This window comes from Schistocerca piceifrons, unplaced genomic scaffold (genome assembly GCF_021461385.2).
Source record: "Schistocerca piceifrons isolate TAMUIC-IGC-003096 unplaced genomic scaffold, iqSchPice1.1 HiC_scaffold_2512, whole genome shotgun sequence".
Taxonomy (NCBI): domain Eukaryota; kingdom Metazoa; phylum Arthropoda; class Insecta; order Orthoptera; family Acrididae; genus Schistocerca; species Schistocerca piceifrons.
In genome coordinates, this window is record NW_025728457.1 from 1,833,556 (window position 1) to 1,859,551 (window position 25,996).

Genomic DNA, 25,996 nt, shown 5'->3' on the forward strand with positions numbered 1-25,996 from the left:
ACGGGTGAAACTACGAAATTTAGCGGACACATTACCCGCAGTGCGTACTGCTTATTGTTTGGTTGCTGCTAGGTGTCTAGCGGCTAAATTCAGATTTTCGTGTTGGGAAGTTTTCGCGTTGGGGATCTTACACATTTTATTTTTCAGTAAGCAGGTTTCATAAATGCAGTAGACTCTTTCATACTAGCCGTTTGAGAAAGGATTTTTCTATTGATAGCTTCGTATTCTAGAAATGAAATGCAGCAAAGAGGCGTTAAGCGTCTTAAATTAGGTATACAGCGAGGAAGGCCATTTATGACCCACTCTATCATATTAAGCTACATCGTAAGTCGTTTCTTTCCGAGTAATATGCATATAACGTTATACGGCGATTCACGATTTGTATCGTAATTTCCTAGTTTACGAAAGTTCCGGTTTGATTTGATAGCGTCTCTTGCTCTATTTCAGCATGCGAGAAAACAGAAACTGGAATTGAAAGGGAGAAAGTCGTTGCATTTTGGCACAGTGCGACAGACGAGGACTGCAAAACTCTGAGTAGACCATATATATATAGAGGGGACCAGAAAAAGTATCCACTGTTTAAAAGTCCATAACTTGCAAACTAATTGACGGAGTTTTCTCATTTTTGGTGAAAGAGTAGCGTAAAGTCCATCTTAAAGATATCACTGTAGGTGTTCGGAATGGTCACCATTAACATCCACACACAAACGATGCCGCCGAACTGCAGCACCAACTACCGACTGCAACGTGTTCAGTTGGATATTTGCACACGAATGTACGATGGATCCTCAAAGCTCATCCAATGTGCGAGGCCTTTGTCGATAAACGACGTCCTTTAGTGTTCGCCACAGGTAAAAGTCCAGAGGAGTTAGGTCTGGGGAATGTGGTGGGTACTCCACAGCACCTCTACGGCCTATCCATCTTCCTGGCAGATTTTCGACGACATACGCCCTAACACGATTTTGGTAATGGGCTGGGGCACCATCTTGTTGAAAGCAAACTCTTCTGTATCCATACAAGTCTCGGATGGCAGGTAAAATGGATGTCTGAAGCTTCTGAAGGTACACCTCGCCGCCAAAGAAGAATGGCCCTATCGAGCCCTGGTGAGACAACCCACACCACACATTTACTCCTGGCAAATTCACGGCTTTGTCTACATGGACGTCTCATATTTTCGGCGGCCCAGTAGATGCAATTGTGGCGATTTACTGTACCACTGAGTTTGAACTGTGCCTCATCAGACCACACAATCATCTCTGCAAACTCTTCATAGTTGCACACGATGTTAGTAAACCACTCACAGTAGTCCATTCTACGGTCTGGCTCGTCCTCGTTCATTGCGTGTAGCTTCCACTCTGCTGTATTCAAAAGTCGCCAAACACTCGAGCGACTCACTCCAGCTTCACGGGCACACTGCCTCACAGACCTCTGTGGTGGGCGAGTGAACTGTTGTAACACGCGGCGGGAGTTAGCCGGACTTGTTACTGTTACAGGTCGTCCAGGTCGTTGTCTGTGTACATCTGTAACACAGCCCTCGGCTTCACATTTGCTTCGAATGCGTCGAATCGTTAAACGTGTCGGTGGGTCTGTTTGCTACTCATTTCGCCATTGCTGTTGGACCTCATTAATGTTTTCTTACTTGAAATACCTCTTCAAAACTGACTTACTTTCATCGAATGTAAGCCTTGCGCCAGCCACGTTTACTCGGGTAACTAGGAGCAGCTAAGAACAAAACACTGCGTATCTGTCGACTGTCATCTGACAAAACAAAACGACGCAATACAACGCTTGTGTGGCGATTGCCGGAACTACAAACTATTACACTACCAAAGATGAGACAACTCTGTCAATTAGTTTGCCGATTATGGACTTTTAAACAGTGGATACATTTTTGGACCCCTCTGTGTATACATATATTCCAAACTTGGAAAATTAACACAAGTACAACTTTAAGTTGTGCTGCAAATTGCAGAGCACACATCGACAACAAGTTTTGAAATGGTGGGCTGTGTTATTATGTGGTTAATAGTCAGACTCTTGAAAGATTCCCCAGTCAGCAGGAAACGTAGTGTTACATCCAGCCTGCATCGTAACAGTGCATTTACCGGTATTTTATTGGTGGTGTAGGCTGGTATAACCACCAAATGTATAAACATATGATTTTATTCTTAGTTTCAAGAATGTGAGATAGCCTCCCTTATGATTGTATCACACTTGTTAATTCCATCTTCTATCACAGACAGACGAGGATAATGGAATGTAGTCGAATTAAGTTGGATGATGCTGAGGGAATTAGATTAGGAAATGAGACACTTAAAGTAGTAAAGGAGTTTTGCTATTTGGGGAGCAAAATAACTGATGATGGTCGAAGTAGAGAGGATATAAAATGTAGACTGGCAATGGCAAGGAAAGCGTTTCTGAAGAAGAGAACTTTGTTAACATCGAGTATAGATGTAAGTGTCAGGAAGTCATTTCTGAAAGTATTTGTATGGAGTGTAGCCATGTATGGAAGTGAAACATGGACGATAAATAGTTTGGACAAGAAGAGAATAGAAGCTTTCAAAATGTGGTGCTACAGAAGAATGCTGAAGATTAGATGGGTAGATCACATAACTAATGAGGAAGTATTGAAAAGGATTGGGGAGAAGAGAAGTTTGAGGCACAACTTGACCAGAAGACGGGATCGGTTGGTAGGACATGTTCTGAGGCATCAAGGGATCACCAATTTAGAACTGGAGGGCAGCGTGGAGGGTAAAAATCGTAGAGGGAGACCAAGAGATGAATACACTAAGCAGATTGAGAGGGATGTAGGTTGCAGTAGGTACTGGGAGATGAAGAAGCTTGCACAGGATAGAGTAGCATGGAGAGCTGCATCAAACCAGTCTCAGGACTGAAGACCACAACAACAACAACATCATAGACAGCAGCTTCTCGAAACAGGCCATGTCCATCCTCACGAAGGTCCGAAATTCATGCGTATACTTTGAGCCTCAGTTCTTTCGTAAGCAGTGAATTTAATCCCATGCATTTGTCGCTTCTTTTCAACCAGGATCGAACTCACCAACAACATCTGGCTTTCTGTTTCCGTCGCCGTTCTGCCCCAGTCCGAATATTTACTGTCACTGCCAGGGCAACAGCTGCAAAAACAAGTGGGTCCTCCATGTGCAGAATGCTGTATGAACACATATAGCTGTGTAACCAAGTGTCGTAATGTAAAACTAAGTGTTGAGTCTGTAATTCAGAACAGTAGTAACCTACATAAGAAATTAACAACTACTTGATAAATAATGATACACAGTTTCTTATGAAAGAGGAACCTTGAGTGACACGAATAATTAGAACGGATGACGTTCCAATACGTCACACGGTCCCCCTCGTGTTTCACGTGGAAGAACGAACGACTCGACAACAGATCAGACAGTCGTGTTTGCGTTTCGCGCGTTGTCACTGTCTGCTGCGCATGCGCGCCAGGTATGTCCCGCGTGGATGGCGTAACAGCTCTACGTGAACCAGCCTGTAGTTACGGATATGCACCGTTGGGGCGCTGGTGCATAGGTCTACGGTTTAGGGGCATAAGTATTCAAAAATGGTTCAAATGGCTCTGAGCGCTATGGGACAACATCTGAGATCATCAGTCGCCTAGAACTTAGAACTACTTAAACCTATCTAAGCTAAGGACATCACACACATCCATGCCTGAGGTGGGATTTGAATCTGCGACCGTAGCGATCGCGCGGTGCCAGACTGAAGCGCCTTTAACCGCTCGGCCACCACGGCCGGCGGCATAAGTGTAATATTGGCTTCTAGGGTGTGCCCCCAAGGGAGTGCTACAGGACCGTTACTTTTCGCTATATATGTATGACGTAGTAGATGACGTCAGGAGTTACGTCAGGCTTCCGCTGCTGCACACGGAGGAGTCGCGGCGGTGGGAAACTGCAGCGGAGTACAGGAGGACCTGCAGGGGGTGCAGGCTTTGGTGCAGGGAGTCGCAGCGGACCCTCAACACGAACAGGCGTAACGTAGTGCGAGTACGTACACAGGGAGACCAGTCACTGTAAGATTACAAAATTACAGAACAACCACTGGACAAATGGTTGCAGTAAGTATCAGCTCTTACGTTCTCGAATTTTCTCGCTGTGGCCATTTCGCGAGAACTGTGTGTGAGGGGGGAGAGGCAGTGTGTAGTGCGAGTCTTAGCGGAAAATGCTCTCTCGCAATGTCAGCAGCAGACCTCTCCCTGATGTACAACGCCTCTCCTGCAGCGTCTGCCGCTCGACTTTGTTGGCCGTCTCTGTGACGCTCTCTCTCGCGCAGACCAAAAGGCCCCGTGACGAAACGCGCCGCTCTTCTTTGGACCTCCCCTGTCTCTTCCTCCAGTCCCACCTGGTGAGCGTCCCACACTGACGAACAGTACTCAAGAATCGGTCGCACAAGCCCTTGTGAGGCATGTGTCTCGTGGATGGTTTGCGTTTCCTTCAGATTCTCCCTACGAATGTGTCTGGCATCCCCTTTTGCTGCTAATTGGTTTCCATCCTCATTCCACATAGGTTCGCTGTGGATAGGTACTCATAGATTTACGATAGGTAACTTACTGCTTCCAGAAATTTGTCATCAGGTATGTAGTTTTAGAGCAGTGGATTTCTTTTCCTGTGTTTGAGCAATGTGTTAAATAGATTTACGTTCAGCGTCAACTGGCAGAGCCTCCAATGTTCATTAATCCTCTGCAGGTGATTCAGCAAATCTGCACCGCCTTCTGGCGTCGCTCCTTCCTTACAGACGACCGCGTCATCCACCAACAGCGTCAGAGACCTTCCAACTGTAACACTGTCACAGCAGGGCCACAGAACCACTTGTTCAGAATGTAGTCTGCCACTACTAGCCACACATCCACAGACTGGGATGCCAAGTCTAACTCTACGACAGCAGACAGGGGAATGAACGTTGGAAATGTCGTCTGCCAGAATACGTACACGGGGACGCACACTGATGCTACGAGTGATTTAGATGTGCAAGTCCAGTGCGTCCACCGCACACTTCTCGTAACTTATTTTTAGTGTTTTCTCATTACCTGCCACCTCACAGCTGTTGCCCCAATAAGTTTCTTCTCCGGCGTTCGCGAGCTGTAACGCATGTACCGTAAACACTGCTCAATAGTGGGATGACTATGTACGTTTTAAAGCTCAGCATAACAAGAACCGTAAGATGCTAGGATCCCACCTAATTTTGTTGTATTTCACCAATCACAAAATCAGTAAGACGATTTCTACAGCCAGTCTATTGTTGATATTCATAACAAGATTCCCAGCCACTATTCAGTAGTTCCAGAGGAGAGCAGCGCGTTTCGTCACAGGTTCGTTTAGCGAACGCCAAAGCGCCTCCTTCTGCTGGAAAAGTTATGGCTATGGTATTTCTCGATTCCAAAGGACTCTTGCTTGTGGACATCATGCCAAGTGGAACCACCATAAATTTTGGTGTATATGTGATGACACTGAAGAAACTTCAAGCTCGATTGGGTCATGTTTGACCACATCGGCAAAAGCGGCATGTTTTGCTGTTGCACGAGAATGCACGGCCACGTCAGACAAAAAACCGTGGAAGCGATCACAAACCTGGGAGGGACAACACTGAAACACCCGCCTTACAGTCCTGACCGGGCTCCATGTGACTATCATCTCTTTGGGAAACTGGAAGGCTCTCTTCGTGGAACAAGGTTTGAAGATGATGACTCCCTCGTGCACACTGCCAAACAGTGGCTCCAACAGGTGGGTCCAGAATTTAACTGTGCGGGTATACAGGCGCTGGTTCCAAGCTGGTGCAAGGCAGTTGAGAGGGATGGAAATTATGTGGAGAAAAGAAAATGTTCTTCCTAAAGGACGTATCTACACAGTGTACAACTTTCAAACATGTAGAATAAAAGATGGATATTAAAAAAATGGTGTGCATTTCTTTTGGAGTGACCCCCGCATAGCAGCTTTGAGTTAAGTTTCCTGTATCAGCATCATAAGTTAACTTTTGTCACTGGCCTCACTATATTATCTCAGTATGTCTGACCTGGAGTAGTGTGCAAAGTATGCACTGTGGCCACATGCTTAAGCAATAACTACGAGTTACAAACAGTACAGTCATGTTTGTGCATTAAAAATGTTGCCGTCAGTGATATTAGTGATTCATGTTTTCCTTTCGAATATTTCAGTTGCTACTTCTTGCAAAACATCTTGTTCCCTGCAAATAACATACTCAAAATTGCACAAAAGGAGAGATGTGAGAAATTGTTTTACTGTCTGCGATTCTCTCTCAGTGCTGGCTACTGGATCACACGTGTCACTGAGCAGTGAGAGGCCATGAGTGTGAGAGGCCCACCTGTTATTAAGTGCACCCCTATAGAACTTGTTACAGTGGTTTAGCCAAGTATACAACATCAGCACATCTCGTAATCAGAAAGCCTTGTCTTCTCAAGGCAAGGCAAGGCAAGGCAAAGCATACAGTATCAAAGGGAGAGCCACCCGAGAAACGACACACGTCATATACCAGCTGTTAAGTAAACAATGTCTTCTACATCGGCAAGACTACCACCAAATTATCAATTACGATGAATGGGAGTAGGTGTATACTGGCAACTCACAATATCCTGTTGCAGAGCATGCTCTACTACATGACATTCGTGACCTGGGGACCTGGTTCACCACACGCATCATCTGAATTCTTCCTCCAGACACCAATTTCTCAGACCTCCGCAGATGTCCTTGGTTCTCATCACCTGCCTGGCCTTAATTTATGTTAATTTCTTCTGTCTCAGCATTTGTTCACTGTAACTACTCTTTGCTTCACTCCATTTTGGTTTTCTACATCTTTCGTTGTCTGACCTGTCAATTTTTCACTGCCCTCTCCACCTCTGTTATGTACAATGCACTTGGCTTTTTAGTCTTATTAACTCCTGGATGATGATTAAGCAGTAATCTGTCTGCATATTACCCTGTCTTCCATCTTCAAGCTCTCCGGTTTTCGAATCTTGTCCGTTGCAGTCCCCAACAATAAGTATTTCCTTTTCATCCTGTCCAATGTATCTCCCCTCACCTTGGGTACTGGGTGACTTTTCTGAACTATACCCCTTCTATAAACCTCTCCAGTACTTTTCCTTCACCCTTCTTCCTTCCCCTTCAACCCTTCTGCCTGAAGAAGGAGCCACTGGCTCCAAAGGCTTGTAAAAGTAAATCCTTTGTGTGTGTGTGTTCCCCTGCCACTGCTTGGTGAGTCAATTTTTTATCTATCTGTTTATACTATAATTGTATTTCTGCATTTGTCATCCTCATAAGACTTTCAAACCAACATTTTTCTTTGAAAACCCTAGATTCAAACAAGAACAAAGAACTGTTTAAGTTTGTAGGACTTTGGTTCCACCTTGCCAACTTACAGAATTGAACATTATTTTTGTTGGTTGAAGTGTATCAATCCTGAAAGAGTTTTTAACCTTATATTTTGATATCAGTATAACATGTGTTAATCAAGAAAGCCACAAGTTTTATTATCACAGCCAAGTGCACTTCCAAACAAAAAGGGGAGACATGAAAATAATTTCTGTGTATCATTTGGACAGTGAAGCACTTAAATTAAGTATAATTGGCTCTAATGTATTACTCAACAAAGCAAACCATGGACCTGGGCATAGCTGGAACTGGAACACTTACCCTGTGATGACAGTGTCATTAAATTTGTTGGTAAGAGGAAGTCACAACTGACAAAATGTGAATAAAAGAAAGTAAAGAAAACAAAATTGAGCAAATATGTTTCTAGGTACCAATTTTTTTATGATTACTTGTGCTTCCATTCTGTGCACCATATTTCATTGATAGACCCAGCTGTCTTTCAGGTGCTCAGAGTTTTGCTGTTGTGTGCTCACTGCTTGGACCAGACTGAAGTATTGTTTAGTCTCTCACTTACTTGTAGCTGAGTTACATTCCTGAACTGTACTATACCATTTGATGGATATGTCCTTTTTCTTTTTTTTTTTTAAGAGCTAGCATTGATCCTGTCAACTGCAAATTCAGAATTTCTAACTCTGGAAAATGTTATGGGCACTGATTGCCATATACCAAGCATTATTTAAATTGATCCTCCTGTCTAGTGTAACAGGTTCCCTGATGTCTTTATTTCAATATAAAAACTATGCTGTTCCGGTGACTGTTCCCACCACCATACTAGTTTCATATTTCGTTTCACAATTATATTCGAGGCTCTGCTTGGTGACAGCTGCTTTGCTCTGTTTTAGTCAGTCACTGGTGTTCCTTGCACCTTTCTTTACCTGTTCAGGCAGTCTGCCACAGCTAACAGATGCAACATTCACATGGAATATAATATGCATCCAGATTTTGGAGACCTAGGTCATCAATATTACAAAGGATAGCTTCTACCTTACGAGGAGAACATAGCAAGTGCCACACCCTGATTTCCCAGAAACTTCATTCAGTTTAAGAGTGGTCAAAATAAGCGAACACTTTACTTACCTGTGTAGACACTCTACTGTTTTGAGTAAATGACAGTCAAAGTTTCAGGAACTTTATGTACCTTTTAGTGCATAAGTAATACATGAAGTGGTGGCAGAGTGGCAAGCATCACAGCTTCACATTTTGTGCCCTGTGTTTGAAACCCCACTTACTTGTATTTTTGTTTTTCTACCCTGACCCACATAAGTTTACTACACAAATATATTCCACTGCATACTGAAACAGCATTGGCCATGTTTGCTGCTGAATAAATTTGATGAAGAAGAATAAATCAATAAGAAAATTGTTTGAAACTTTTCAGTGAAAATCATGTTGTGTATCTTTACCAAAAATGATTAACAAGTGGATGTTTCTAGAAAAGTGATGATCCATTACACATGGTTTGCAAGTCAATTTATTGCCCATGTGTGAAATCTTCAATCTTAATTCTGTTTCGTAAGTGAAATTCATATGGAGAAATGTCACTGGCAAACCTGCATTCTTGCAATGCTCATGGTATTCAAAATGTGTTTCAAATTTTTCTGTGGTCAGCATCATTCAAGGGAGTGCTCCAAGTCTTTCTGAAGACTAGACACGAGAATAAAACATCTCATTCTTATATTATGAGACTAAAAGGATTGTAACACCTTCAAATACTGTGCAAACATTTAACTGGTTGTTACTGACAGTTATGATAAGTCTTAGTTTGCTACACAGTCATGGTGGCACATCAAGTAGTCCCTCGTTCATTATGTCTGAGGAATAAAATTCTGCTAAGGGGTTTACCAATTAAAAGTTAATCTAGGCCTGTGCTACCCCCACAGCAACTAGTTGGGGCCTTATGATTCATTGAACACCCAAGGGCCACTGAGTACCATGTTATAAATTGTGACTATACACATTTTTATCCCTTCAATTATATCACCATCAGCGACAAAATGAAGAAATTGCTTGAGATAAAATGTATGCAGATTTTGCTTTAGAATCTTAATCTGAAATATTCAGTGGGAACTGCAGATCATTGCAAAGTAGGTCCCTGCCACCCACACACAAAAGGGGGCGGATCGAGTGGGGTATTGTTGGATGTTCACTCTTAAACAAACTGGAATTGTAACTTTTTTGATCTAATGTGTAGTTTGAGATATTTCAATGTCATCACTTAAAATGAACACCCTGTATAATAAATGTGTGACGCAAATCCAGTTGTAACTTTACAATTAATGTAACTCTTTTACTACTCAAATGGTTATCACATTTGGGAATACCTCATGGAAAAAGAAGAAGTAAAGAAAAAAATCTGGTTTTGATCACAGGGTGGAAAACAGGCTGCAATACTTGCTACTGTGTTACTATTTTGGCTGAGATTAGTGTGCTTTACGACACGTAAATTTCATCTACAACTGTTTTTTACTCAGCTACTTTCAGGTATCTACACATAAGCCAACATTCTTTCCCTTATTTTGCTCTTCTTACACCAAGAAAAGTTTCTGGGAAATATAATTAGGACACTTGCACTTCCTCAATCTCTGTCTCTTCTTTCTCAAGCATTCTTGCCTTTGACTGTATTGCCTGTTCAATAGTTCAGTCTTGTTGGATTTCAGGTGGCCAGTACACAAAACAGCCAAACTCCCAGAAACCTGAAGATAGTTATGCCATCAAAGTATTGTGCACAAAAATCAAAGCAACATCTCTGCCAAATATTAGGTTGTACACTATTAACTCCATTGAGTAAATGAGATTACAGTTTCTATGCAGTTAGAAACAATAGAAATCAATAACTCTACAGTTTTTCATAAATACTTACAGGCTAGTGAGAATACAATAAAATTGTTTATATGGGATTTGATCTTTGAATATGCCAGGTAAATGAGTTGTGCAAACAAGATGACAGCTTCAAGAATAACATCCACCAAAATTTATGTGAAAGTAACCATATTTAAGGGATCCATGATGTGGGAAACTGACCAACTTAATTTACTCATCATTTTTAGTTACACTCCAGAATATGTGAATGTCTATTCTTTGACCTCTGCTTTGCAAGATGGCCAGCCTGGTGCTAAGTGAGTGTATGCAATGGCTGAGCGTCATTACAGCACTGTTTTCATTTTACTCTTTGTGATTGGAAATAGGGTAGCACCCATTTCACAAGAATTTCTGCAAGTATGACATCACACTCAACATTGACAACTGCAGGAGCTATGATCTACTCTGTAACTAGGAACAATACAAATTTTATTGTTGTTTCTTTCACTCACAGTAACTTAAACTGCCCTCAGGTTTCTGCCTAGCCCCATACTCTGAATTTACCAAAAATTTATTTCATTATCTGTTTTCAAATCAGATGGAAACATAAATAACATTTAATATTGCAGAACAAACTTCATTACATTCCTAATAAAGTACCAGAATGTGTTAACACTAAGAACAAAATATTTTCATGTAGCAGGAAAATAACCTATGTCAACTGCATAAACTACGACATTATCCATTATGTTAGCACCTCATCATGTGAATTAGTGTCCTGTGTCATGATAGCACCTTTTGGAAGATTAAATTGATGCAATGTTAATGACATTTAGCAGTAATCATGACATGTCAGAAATTTTCAGTGCACTGTTATCTTGAAACAGGGTACTGCAAGTTTTAATACAAATATGTTCCATGCTTAGCTACCAATCAATTGTACCAAGGATGGAGTGTTTTTATAACTTATACACATGAATGAAGTCTTGTGAGGCCCATATCTCATGCTAATTAAAGTTTATGGCAGTTCCTGCTGCTGTTAATAGAGGATCTCTGTCATTCTCTCTGTCCAGAGGCCCCAAGTTGCCACGTATTGGAGAACTAGTGTACCTGCCAATGAATATAGACACAACCATCCCCCCCCCCCCCCCTCAATGTCAATAGCAAATGTTATAAAATCTGTCTATAGATACTTAGCTAACAAAAACTTGCTTGATAACAGTAAGTGAGGGAGAACTCATTCCCAGTGAAAGTTTCAATAATTGTCTGTGGGAATGCATGCCTGTAATAGTAGGATAAATCTTGCAATTCACAACCATATTACCCAAAATCTGAATAATTTCCATGTGAATTATGCATTCCCTTTTTAGGGGTTCATAATGGAAATTTTTATACTTAGGCACACGTCACATGCTGCTAATAGAAATTGTAAGAGTAAGGTGAGACAATCTTACCGGTTTTATAGCATTTGTGATGCCAGTTTAATTTTTCCTTTTCAGATTTTGTCAACAACACATGCACATTATTTACAGGAAATTTCTTGTTTTAATCAATTCAATGCACTGGCACAATGCCATTTGAATACCTTTTTGTACTTGTGCTTAAATAGTTATAAAACACTAAAATTTTTATCTAGCATTACACTAACACCATCACTACATGCTCCACTTGTCATTCAAATACCTTGAAGAAAAACCATACTTAGAAATTTTGAAAGTTCGAGGTCTATTGTTTCTGCATATATTTTCTGAAGTTCAGTGAACTACATATATCATCACATACTGGAATTCTTTGATATTGTGAACGGAGCTTGTCTCTCAGTTTCTGCAATGCAGTTATTGTGTAGTAATCTGTTGAGCCAACAATGCTTTGCCCATGTGGAGGCTGTTTTCATTTTGCAAATCTACAAGGTTTTGGAAGACCAAATATGGTTAAGCTGTAGCTACAAAATATACTGTGTGAAACATATCTTGCACTTTTAAAAAATTTCTTTCCCTTGTTCTGCTACAAGGTCCTTTGCAACATTCTTTTTTCTTTGTCTGTATGAAATTAAATAAACTTTGGAATTCCTATGTTTATGTATTTTAATCAGTGGTGTTAACTGAGCTTGTTTACTTCCACAGATTGGACCAACCCAAATACACTACTCTTTAGACATGGACACTCTCTATGATTTACTCATTCTTACATTCTACACTTCTTTCCACAATGAGCCACCCATCTTGTTTCCCTTACACACCCACTCATATTTTGTCACAAATTATGTGTGTACTGTTGTTGAAACGAGTGAGATATGTAGATATTTTGAGACTCCAAATATGAAGGAATTACTTCATATGATTAGCCTGTATCTTCAACACCACCTGTTCGAGTGGTACTGTTTGTATATGGTGCAGGTGTACTGTTACCAGTTACACACCCTTAGAACTGCGCAGTCAGTTTTCTGCAGCTGAGACTCTGGAACTCACTGAAATAATTTGCTATACTGTTTCAAACTGAAAAAATGACACCTTTCAATTATGAGAACATTTTATACACTTATCACTTAGAAATGTAATAAATCAGGAGTGGAAACAGGGAATTTACACACAGAATCACAGAAGTAAATGGAACTGTTTGCTTCTGTGACTACCTCTTTGCTGACAAGAAAATTGAAACAATACCCATCCCATCCTTCCACGTTGTGACTAATGATTAAAGCTGTTAATCAGACTGTAAATACACAAATGGAAGACACAGTGACTGAAAATAAATAGCTCTACTACTTACTGCAATAAATCATAGTAGATGATTAACATCTGACATTAAATGTTCCATAATTAAGGATGTAATATCAGTGTAAGGAAGCAGGAAATGTTTTTATTTTACCAATGCCTTCTTATAGCTTAAATTTCAGATAAGAGTGAAGTTAGATTACAGCATTAAAGAATGCAACACCAGTGCCAGAAAGCACTAAGAAGTGAGTTGTCATGAATTTTCATTGATCATGTTACATACTGGCTTTTGTGCAGTATTCATTCCATTCACTTGCTTGAACACTGTTCCATAAATCCCATCATAAAACAGAGCCTTATATTTTCCCTCTCTTCTTTCATATTAAGATGTTCCGATTTTAATCTAAAATGTGGTTGGGATTGTTGGCGAAAAAAGTAAAGGATATTTATTACAATGTTGGCATCACATATATTCTGCACAGTCACAAATACAGTTTACATTTATGCTAATGGTAATCAAGGTTGCTATGGAGGCACAAGTATTAGTAAAAATGGACAGAGTTTTGCTTGTAATGGTTTAATTACATTAGCAAAACTTGCCACTCGCTAGAAGATATCAGAAGTAGCCCGAAACTTTTACTGTTCTTACCAATTAAATTAGTTGTTGTGAAGAGAGGCAACCGATGTAGAGTAAAGATTTGTACTCATGAAAAATAAGTTTATTCATAGCAAGATGGCATTTGATGTTAAGTATTTCCGTGACAGAAATAAATTCAATTGTGATCTCACAGACATTGTGAAATAAACCAAAGTCTTGTTCCTTACTGCAGTTAAATATGTCCATGCAAGCCCATAAAAATTCAGATAAAATGAACTTTGCAAATATTAATGCTTGAAAATTATAAATATGCAAAGTATTTATAATGTTAATTTGAGGGTGAAGCCAATATTTAATATGTAATTAAATATTTTGTAGTGGCTGATTGTGCACCATTACAACAAAAGCCAGATGGCCAACCTTCTACAGACTGCACTTTAAATTATTTTTCACTTAAACGTTTCCCCAGAGAGGAAGAGATTTTGAGTAGGAACAGGAGAAATTCACTTTTAACCATATATTACAAAAGAAAATACGTATGTCAAATACTTAGCATGTCAGAATACCAAAGCGATTTAATTCTTAAACATCACAGACAAAAGTAGTAGTCAGTCTTTGAAACAGCTGCTTTTTTTTAATTTTAATGAGATTTGATAATAAAATACATTTTGTTTACATTTTTAACACAAATATCACTGAGTTGCAGGTTTTATAATTACTTGTTGTATTAGCTATGGTTTTCATCACAGAAATACAGTTTTGTGCTTTCTTTACACTGGACATTTAGACATGTGGTATATGTTTAGCTTCATTTTTATAGGGCTTTCCAGGAGAAGTCACACCCTTCAGCAAGTGTGCAAAGTGTAGTAGTCACTAACAGGCAAAAGCCACCATTCGAAGCAGTTTTTTTATAAATACACTAAACACAAACTGATTAGTCTAAGGATAACTTTAAAAATTAACAGTGGACTTCAAAAAACAACTCATACAGATTCAGATTCAGCAAATATTTGAGAAAATATGTGATACATTACACAGGACACTATCATCTGTCAACCTACTGGAAAACTCAAAACTACTCTGTGTTAAACATTACAGGTAAGGGGAATTTACATCCTTAAGTTTGTGTTCTGGAAAAATATACAAAAAGAGTCTAGTAAGATAATTTCTGAAAATTCATGGGTACTGCAGAATGTTTCTGCTTCATGTTGTAATATTCCTAACTTTTCACATTTTGTAGTTCGTGTTGTCAGTCTTGAAAAGATGTTTGTTCACCATCCAGTGGTGTATTACAAGTTCACTTTCATTCATCAGTGCTCTAATCCTAAGATTGGATTGTGTAGAGTACTTTCCAGATAAAATACCACAGGTCAACACTTCACATAATCTGAGAGGCTTAACACAGCTTTTAAAGTGTTAACACAGGCATTATAAGGCGTAGTGAATACCAGCTTCACACTCTCTGAAAACTACATGTTTACAATTTTATTCTGGGGCACTGATGAGTTACATGAAGAAACAGATTGTGCATAAGTTCATTGCTAGGCCCCAACTCTGATAGATTTGTACGTCAACAACTGTGTGATGACTTATGCTTTGTGCATGATCCCTATTTATAGGTGCAAGAATTACAAAAATTATACATACACAAAATACTCATCTATTACATTTTAGCTGTTAATTAGAAGATAGCAAACTTAGAGGGTCCAAAGGTGCTGTTGTTGTTGTGGTCTTCAGTCCTGAGACTGGTTTGATGCAGCTCTCCATGCTACTCTATCCTGTGCAAGCTTCTTCATCTCCCAGTACCTACTGCAAACTACATCCTTCTGAATCTGCTTAGTGTATTCATCTCTTGGTCTCCCCCTACGATTTTTACCCTCCACGCTGCCCTCCAATACTAAATTGGTGATCCCTTGATGCCTCAGAACATGTCCCACCAACCGATCCCTTCTTCTGGTCAAGTTGTGCCACAAACTCCTCTTCTCCTCAATCCTATTCAGTACCTCCTCATTAGTTATGTGATCTACCCATCTAATCTTCAGCATTCTTCTGTAGCACCACATTTCGAAAGCTTCTATTCTCTTCTTGTCCAAACTATTTACCATCCATGTTTCACTTCCATACATGGCTACACTCCATACAAATACTTTGAGAAACGACTTCCTGACACTGAAATCTATACTGGATGTTAACAAATTTCTCTTCTTCAGAAACGCTTTCCTTGCCATTGCCAGCCTACATTTTATATCCTCTCTACTTCGACCATCATCAGTTATTTTGCTCCCCAAATAGCAAAACTCCTTTACTACTTTAAGTGCCTCATTTCCTAATCTAATTCCCTCAGCATCACCCGACTTAATTAGACTACATTCCATTATCCTTGTTTTGCTTTTGTTGATGTTCATCTTATATCCTCCTTTCAAGACACTGTCCATTCCATTCAACTGCTCTTCCAAGTCCTTTGCTGTCTCTGACAGAATTACAATGTCATCGGCGAACCTCAAAGTTTTTATTTCTTCTCCATGAATTTTAATACCTTCTCCGAATTTTTCTTTTGTTTCCTTTACTGCTTGCTCAATATACAGATTGAACAACATCGGGGAGAGGCTACAACCCTCTCTTACTCCCTTCCCAACCACTGCTTCCCTTTCATGTCCCTCGACTCTTATAACTGCCATCTGGTTTCTGTACAAATTGTAAATATCCTTTCGCTCCCTGTATTTTACCCCTGCCACCTTTAGAATTTGAAAGAGAGTATTCCAGTCAACATTGTCAAAAGCTTTCTCTAAGTCTACAAATGCTAGAAACGTAGGTTTGCCTTTCCTTAATCTTTCTTCTAAGATAAGTCGTAAGGTGAGTATTGCCTCACGTGTTCCAGTGTTTCTACGGAATCCGAACTGATCTTCCCCGAGGTTGGCTTCTACTAGTTTTTCCATTCGTCTGTAAAGAATTCGTGTTAGTATTTTGCAGCTGTGACTTATTAAGCTGATAGTTCGGTAATTTTCACATCTGTCTACACCTGCTTTCTTTGGGATTGGAATTATTATATTCGTCTTGAAGTCTGAGGGTATTTCACCTGTTTCATACATCTTGCTCACCAGATGGTAGAGTTTTGTCAGGACTGGCTCTCCCACGGCCGTCAGTAGTTCCAATGGAATATTGTCTACTCCGGGGGCCTTGTTTCGACTCAGGTCTTTCAGTGCTCTGTCAAACTCTTCACGCAGTATCATATCTCCCATTTCATCTTCATCTACATCCTCTTCCATTTCCATAATATTGTCCTCAAGTACATCGCCCTTGTATAGACCCTCTATATACTCCTTCCACCTTTCTGCTTTCCCTTCTTTGCTTAGAACTGGGTTTCCATCTGAGCTCTTGATATTCATACAAGTCATTCTCTTATCTCCAAAGGTCTCTTTAATTTTCCTGTAGGCGGTATCTATCTTACCCCTAGTGAGATAGGCCTCTACATCCTTACATTTGTCCTCTAGCCATCCCTGCTTAGCCATTTTGCACTTCCTGTCGATCTCATTTTTGAGACGTTTGTATTCCTTTTTGCCTGTTTCACTTACTGCATTTTTATATTTTCTCCTTTCATCAATTAAATTCAATATTTCTTCTGTTACCCAAGGATTTCTACTAGCCCTCGTCTTTTTACCTACTTGATCCTCTGCTGCCTTCACTACTTCATCCCTCAAAGCTACCCATTCTTCTTCTACTGTATTTATTTCCCCCATTCCTGTCAATTGCTCCCTTATGCTCTCCCCGAATCTCTGTACAACCTCTGGTTCTTTTAATTTATCCAGGTCCCATCTCCTTAAATTCCCACCTTTTTGCAGTTTCTTCAGTTTTAATCTACAGGTCATAACCAATAGATTGTGGTCAGAGTCCACATCTGCCCCTGGAAATGTCTTACAATTTAAAACCTGGTTCCTAAATCTCTGTCTCACCATTATATAATCTATCTGATACCTTTTAGTATCTCCAGGGTTCTTCCATGTATACAACCTTCTTTCATGATTCTTAAACCAAGTGTTAGTTATGATTATGTTGTGCTCTGTGCAAAATTCTACCAGGCGGCTTCCTCTTTCATTTCTGTCCCCCAATCCATATTCACCTACTATGTTTCCTTCTCTCCCTTTTCCTACACTCGAATTCCAGTCACCCATGACTATTAAATTTTCGTCTCCCTTCACAATCTGAATAATTTCTTTTATTTCATCATACATTTCTTCAATTTCTTCGTCATCTGCAGAGCTAGTTGGCATATAAACTTGTACTACTGTAGTAGGTGTGGGCTTCGTATCTATCTTGGCCACAATAATGCGTTCACTATGCTGTTTGTAGTAGCTTACCCGTGTTCCTATTTTCCTATTCATTATTATATCTACTCCTGCATTACCCCTCATTGACTTTGTGTTTATAACCCTGTAGTCACTTGACCAGAAGTCTTGTTCCTCCTGCCACCGAACTTCACTAATTCCCACTATATCTAACTTTAACCTATCTATTTCCCTTTTTAAATTTTCTAACCTACCTGCCCTATTAAGGGACCTGACATTCCACGCTCCGATCCGTAGAACGCCAGTTTTCTTTCTCCTGATAACGACATCCTCTTGAGTAGTCCCCGCCCGGAGATCCGAATGGGGGACTATTTTACCTCCGGAATATTTTACCCAAGAGGACGCCATCATCATTGAATCATACAGTAAAGCTGCATGCCCTTGGGAAAAATTACGGCTGTAGTTTCCCCTTGCTTTCAGCCGTTCGCAGTACCAGCACAGCAAGGCCGTTTTGGTTATTGTTACAAGGCCAGATCAGTCAATCATCCAGACTGTTGCCCTTGCAACTACTGAAAAGGCTGTTGCCCCTCTTCAGGAACCACACATTTGTCTGGCCTCTCAGCAGATACCCTCCGTTGTGATTGTACCTACGGTACGGCCATCTGTATCGCTGAGGCACACAAGCCTCCCCACCAGCGGCAAGGTCCATGGTCATGGGTTGTCCAAAGATACTGATTCTGAAAATAGACCAGAAAGTTTAGAGAAAGTATGCTTTAAACTTGGATAGTTAAATAGAAGTATGCATTTAATAAACAGAAAAACGAAGCCTCCAAACCTATTTTAATGGATTGTGAAAATAACTTGATTTTAGTATTTGAACACTGTAGATAAAAATTATGACTATATAGTTTTTGGGAAAAGTGTTTATTGACCATAGGAAAATGATTGCTTTTCAATACACTATAAGAATCTGAAAACAAGAAATCTAGCAACATGGAAAATTTTTTATCTTTTGGATGTATAGTAAATTAAAAATAATTTAGATTCAAATGTAGCATTATCAGAAGTTTGAAAACGTCACTGTGAATAAATTTTAACAGATGTTCAAATGAGATGAGTAAAAATGAAGCATGAGAGAAGAGTTCAACAGCGTGCAGTAAACACTATGAAGCCTCAAGTTTCTGTGCAACAATGCCCTGCTTTCTCGTGTGTTTTTGGAGATTAGTATTTTCTCAGTACCTCTGAAAGGACATTGGTGTACATTCCATCATACAGGGCAATTATGAGGTCAGTAGAAGCCATTGAACAATTTAAAGAAAGCCATGTGCTTGAACAAGGGAAGCAGAGAAAGTTATTTCAGAAGAGCATTTCAAAAACATTTCACTGGTTCCTAGAAGATAATTAAGCAAAATGACTTCCCAAATTAACAGGAAACAATTTTGTCAGGGCATTAGAGACAATGAAGCAAATGCTAATTTCAAACAAAAATACTCAAATCCTACATGAAAGATATGAATATTTTGTACATTAAGAAATGGCCCTGTGACATTGCAAGCCCATTGCTAGAAGGGCAAGAACATTAGGACCTTTTGAGAATTTTCAAATGTAACCAAAGTTGTGTTGATGTACTCCCTGTAGTACATCATAGAAAGAGTCTTCCATACAGTTTTGACAGCACTGCATAATTAACTTTTTTGCAATCTACTTTGATGTTTATTTCGGTTGTGGGACCTCCACTGCATGTATGGAACCCCAAAAATTACATCAAAGTAAGGATGAAAACAGGCATGCCGATATCCTATACTAAAAGGCTAATCTGCATGCGCAGCAGTGAGTGATACTTCAAATTGCATAATCTTTACACATGTCCTGATTTTGTTAGGAATACAGCACTGCAGATAAGGAACTAAGTTAACATTAACAAGTGGTCCAGGTGTGAGCACAGCTTTCCATGTACAAAGGGTCCAAGTTCCCTGGTATCAGCAAGCTTGTGCTCACTGAATGTAGGCCCTTGAGGAGTCTTAAGACAGATGAACCACAGTCCCAGAGCCTGATACTACTGGTTCTTTACTGCAGCCGTCCACCTGTTGTCACATGGAAAGTGCACTCAAACCTTCCCAGCTACTGCAACACACATGACTTACGTAACATCAATTTAAGCATATGTTAAGTCCCTGTCCCCTCCTGACATTTAACAAATGTGCAAATAAATAGTTCTTTCACAGGTATACCTACACTGAAGTCTAGGAGAAGCATTTTTGACTCTATTGCAATGTGGGTTATTTCACTGTTTCAGTTATGAACCCAACACATTTTTACTGAGCCGATACAGTAACATTCTTTAGGAATGCTGTGAGTGTGAGTGCTTGAGTTCCTACAGAAAGATGCTTATAGATACTGCTTTAGCAGGACCTCATGAAAAAACCCCTACTACATTTGGATAAACCTGCTTTTGTTTCAGGCAGTGTCAAACAACTCAGGTGGCAAACATGGGAGAGCAAACAACTGCTCAGCTGCTTGAGCAGTGATAGCAGATGTCGATGAAATGTATTTGTAGTATGTCAGGTGAACCAGTACTAAGGTTACAATGTAAGTGACATTAAATATTTGAAAATTTAAGGATACTGAAATGTGTTTTAATTACCTGAGAGCAGCAAGTTGCAGCCTGCAGTGCTTTGCTGGCATAATGTACAAAATCTGCGCATAGTGTTATTTTCTGACAAATGTGTGACCTACTGCAGTTCACACAGAATGATTGATGTTTTTGTACCCAAGGACGACCTTCATTATGTGAAAGGGTCAGAAAGGAACTGACCTCATATTAATATGGACCAGGATGCCACCATACTTTGCCTTTTTAAGTCTACATTAAGGAAACATTTTTTCAGATATAGTGGAAACATTGTTGACACCTCAGGTCAAAGACAAGGGAGCCATGGGTCACCATTACAGCAGCACACCTCACTGTTCAGGTACAAGAGTTTCTGCATGCAACAATTTTGAGGCCAATGGATTGACTCTCCAGCTGCAATAAAATGGGCAACATAAGCTCAGATCTTGCCATATCAAACATCTCATTATGAGGAACAATTAAGTTCTACTCAGTCCACCATTAATGCAAGACTAAGAATGGCGTCAAAGTGTACAACTTTCAGGGTATCAGATTTTCTCCAGCCTTGTCAAGCATGACGTGAGAGACACAGGTATCTAAAGCATAATTGTGCCCATGCAGATCCACTGGATATACAGCTTTTTTATCTAACCATTGTAGTACACAGTATACTTTTTTTTGGGACATGAATAGTATTAACACACACTGCTTTCCCTGTATCTTGAAACTGGCCCTGTCCCTTAAATGACTGCTTACTAATACTTGAGAAACATTCTACGATATTGTTCAAATGTGTGGGGCCCATACTAAAGAGCACTAGCAGGATATTAACATAACACAAAGAAGGGCAGTGGGAACAGTTACACGTTTACTTTTATCACCCAAGAGCATCTCAAAGATGCTGAAAAACTATCAGAACCTTAAGAAACCAGCTATCCCAAAAACCCTGCTTAAGAACTTTAAAGATGAGTGCTGACAAATTGCAGAATGCATCACAGTCCTCTGTGTATCTCTCCAATGATGGCCACAGTAACTGGATTATTTATTACAATATGTGCAGCGGTGCTTAAGTAATCATCCGTCTGAACACTGCATCAAAATGCTACAGGAGATAGTCAAAGTTGTACAATATGACATTCTTTCTACCCTGCATTTATTAACAGCGGTTTTCAGACCATGGACGTAAATGTGACTGATGTTCAGTCACAAAAACTCCTAAAAATTATTAAAACCATGAGGCCTCACTGCACAAAATTTACAGTGAAGATATGCTCAGTTTTACATAGTAGAACAAGAGGAGATAGCAGTCTTGGCTGTGATGCTGAAATTAGTGTTTCTTTATTCATCAATGACTCATGGGTTGCATAATTCCCGGCATTTTCAGAGTGGCTGATGTTGATAAGCAAGTTGAAGATATCTGTGATACGAAAACAACAAAAATAAATTTTCTTCATGGGGATGTTTTATTGATATCCATAACTTAACACATATCAGAAAATCTGAAGATACTTTGAATTAGGCAAAACACAAATCACTGATGAATGAATAAGCAGTAATTTCAACATTGCATCTAAGACTATTCTCATTCTATACACTGGTTGCTATATCTGAATGCCATAGCAAGTGGAAAACGTTTCACATGTGGAGAATAGTTTTGTCAGTAATATATGCATCTAAAATAACAGTTTAGCTATTATTACCATCAGAGGTAAGACTTCCTATGGTGCTCATCCCCATATCTGCCACAAAGACTCGGTCCAGGCTGCTGTCTTACCACAGAGACACGTAGGGCCCCAACACATCCCTCAGCACGTGGACCTGCTGTCCAGAACTGTCCACCAGGATCTTGACCATGTCCACATGTGAAGATGAGCCAAATGCCACAAACACGTACCTGTAGCAGAATACCAGACAGTCCATGTTATTAAAGTCAATTTCTTATTTTATAGTAAGTACAGCATTTTCACCAAATCTAGTGGGCTTTACAGAACATTATAACCTACAAATCATTTAAGGCAGTCTGCTTCCCATTTTTCAATCATTGCCTGCCAAATCATTTGGCTTCTACAGTATTTCAAAATATACCTAAACAGACAGCTGAATAACAATACAATAACAAGTACCAAGTAATAACATGGCTTACATCTTATTGGATTGTGCTACGTTAGTGCAAACAAAAATGCTGGGAAAGGAAACACTGAACGAACCAATACTGTGTCTTCTTTGATCCACTGCAAAATGACGGACATTAACTTCTCACAGAATTCCAATATGCATAAAATAGGCACCACAAGAATTTTAATTATGCTCATGACCTAACAGTTTGCTTCATAAATTTCTAACCAATTTGTCATCTATTAATATGAAGGAGACCTCGGCACATAATACAGTTTTGTCACCACCATCTCCATTCCACAAAATAGAGGAGGCAAATTATATCATCAGGAATCTGTCCAATTTGTCTTTGTGTGGATGAAAAAGCCAAATCAGGTAATGGGTTAAAGATGAGGTTCAGTATCATGTTCAGTCTGTGCAAGAGCACTTCTGCAACCCCATGTTCACAAAATAGGTAGTTACTTGCAACATTTACTGCCTAACCCAATCAAAATGCAAAGATAATTCCTTATGCTACATCCTTACAGACTTCCAGCACTTTATATTTTCCTTTAATGCAGAGTGCTACATCGGTTATTCTAATTGGAATACAACAGCTATGACTTTTCTACAAGGTCTGTTCAACAAAGACCTTCTTTCCTGTTGCTTCTGTGACACTTTGCTGTCTCTACCATGAATTGGAAAGAGCAGATTTTTATGTTTAGGTGGCAGCACACACTCAACAGTAAGTTGGTAGTAATGCTCTATTTTGTGGACACTATGCATTTCACACCTCAAACCATGGAGGTATTGGAAGAGGAGGAGTATGGGGCAATAAAATTCTGTGTTTTTTAAAACTGTACAGCCACCAACACATACACAAACCTGCGGTAAGTTTATAGTGAAGATGCACTACTTTGAGCAACAATTTTTAAATAATTCAACCACTTAAAGAAGGCCACCTTGTCTGTGTTAAACAAGGTGAGCTTTGTGTTTTGGCTTCTACTATGACTGAAGTCAACATCACCAGCATGCTGCAACTGTCCATAAGGATCACCAGGTAACATTATGTAACCTCAAAGCAGTATTAAAAATTTCATATGTCAGTGTCCTCAAAATTATGCAGGATCATATCCTTATAACCCATGCTTGTACCTGCTTGTACCTGTTCAAACAAAATGCTGTGTCAGTAGCAACAAGCCATGACGTGCTGCACCTCTTTGCTGATGGAGGGGATCTGTGTTTGGAATCTAATATCACTGGTGACGAGTCACAGTTCAGATGCATCATTACGATCTTTAAGGAGAATGAGCCAGCACAGTGAGGAAACCACTCAGTTTTCCAACTCCAAAAGATAACTGAAAGTTTTTCCATCTGCAGGGAAGTCCTGGAATGATTTACTGGCATTCAGATCCTTCACACTACTGTTACAGCAGCATACTGCATGTCAGTATTGGCTGAACTGGTGAAGCACACTGCAAGCAAAGACCAGAAGTTCCTCAGACTGGATGACAACTTCATAACAATGTGCAGCCTCACATCACAAATCAAGTTTTCCAGTTTCTGGTTCAGTTCAACATTACCTGTGTGCTGCATCCACATTATAGCCCCAGTCTTGCACTCTGTGATTTTCTTTTTAATTCCTTTCACTAAAGACAAAACTTTGAGGCCTTTTATTTGAGGACTGTAAGCATTGCTGAAGAAGTGAGCAGTGCTTAAGAAGTGAGGATTCTCAAGGACCTGATAAAAAATTGTCTGCAGTGTGTGTTTGAGCACTAGCAGAGATGCTATAGAAGGTGCATTTCAGTAGGAGGGAAGTACTTTGGAAAAGTTGCTACCATTTGAATGGAGTAATAAACATCTGTGAACAAAATTAGTCTGTCTGTTAATCAGCCCTCTTAAATCACATGATGTGGAGTGATTCATGGTAGAAACCAAAGTAGTAGATACCGGTTGACATGCCACTTGGACACACACACTTCTGAAGTAAGGACATTCGTGAATAAGCAGTGCTAGTGTGTTGGGCTTCAACAGTGTACCACTAACCTAAGTTCATAACTTTGAGTCAGGTCAGGACTGTACACAGAATTTTACATATCTTACTTTAAAGTGGCAGAAGTCATCGAATTATTTATACTTGAGCTGCCAGATGAAAGCATAACATCTCTACACCAGAGGCTTCAATGAAAAAACCATTACAAACTCAGGAAGTTTAACCCCTGAACATAAAACCCTGAGTTCTGGGTTTTATTGTCTGACAGAAATGTAAAATCCTGAGTACACTCAGTCAACTCAAGAACAGACCTTTAAAACATTAAACCCTGCATTTGTCTGTTTCAAGACTGGTAGTCAGGTTCTACATTTGTAGCGTGTTTCAGTTGAGGTGGTTGCCAATAGATACCTTTACTGTGTGCAGTTTTGGATACTCAAAACACACACTTTCAGACTCTCCTGTATTGTTTAAACAATGCTTTCAAAAAAGGATGGCAACAGTGAACCTGTGTTTTACACAGAAACATTAAATTATTGATAAAATTATTTAATTGGACACATAAAAAATCTACTCATCAACCAGCGGCAGAACACACTCATAAAAGACTGTTGTCAATGGCAAGCTTTCAGAGCCAGTGGGTCCTTCTTCAGGCAGAAGGGCTGAAGGGGAAGGAAGAAGGGAGAAGGGAGAAGGAAAAGGACTGGAGGGGTCTAGGAAAGGGGTAGATTTTAGGAAAGTCACCGAGAACTGTGGGTTGGGGAGACTTTCCATACGGAATGAGAAGGAAAGACTGATTGTTGGGGAATGCATTGGATCTGAAAACCTCAGAGCTTACAGGTGGAAGACAGGGTAATATGCAAGCAGAGATTACTACTAAATCATTGTGCATGAGTTAGTAAGAGTGAGAAGCTAAGTGCATTGTGTGTAACAGAGGTGGGAGGGATCAGTGAAAAAAGATGGGAAAGACAGTAAATGATGTAGAACAGAGTGAAGCAAAGAGTAGTTTCAGTGAAGAAAAGCTGAGATGGAAGAAATTAATGTCAATTAAGGTCAGGTGGGTGGCAAGAGCCAGGGACATGTTGTAGTGCTACTTCCCACCTGCGGAATTCTGAGAAACTGATGTCTGAAGAGGGTGTTGTGAGTTGTCGGTATATACCCTCTGCCTATGCCCATTTATCCTAATTGATTGGTGGTAGTCATACCAATGTAGAAGACTGAACAGTGTTTACATAATAGCTGGATGGGGCTTTCCTGGGGATCCATAAGTCTTGAGACTCCTGGTTTGGTTTGAATACTTGATGACATATTTACCATATGGACTCATGGTGATGCTGAACTGCTTAAATTCCTGGAGTCTCATAATACCTTCTCCCAGTTAAATTTCACATAGTCTTATTCCAAATCATGTGCCACTTTCATTGATGTTGATCTCGTCCTCACCAAAGGCCAGCTACACACTTCTGTCCACATTAAACCTACC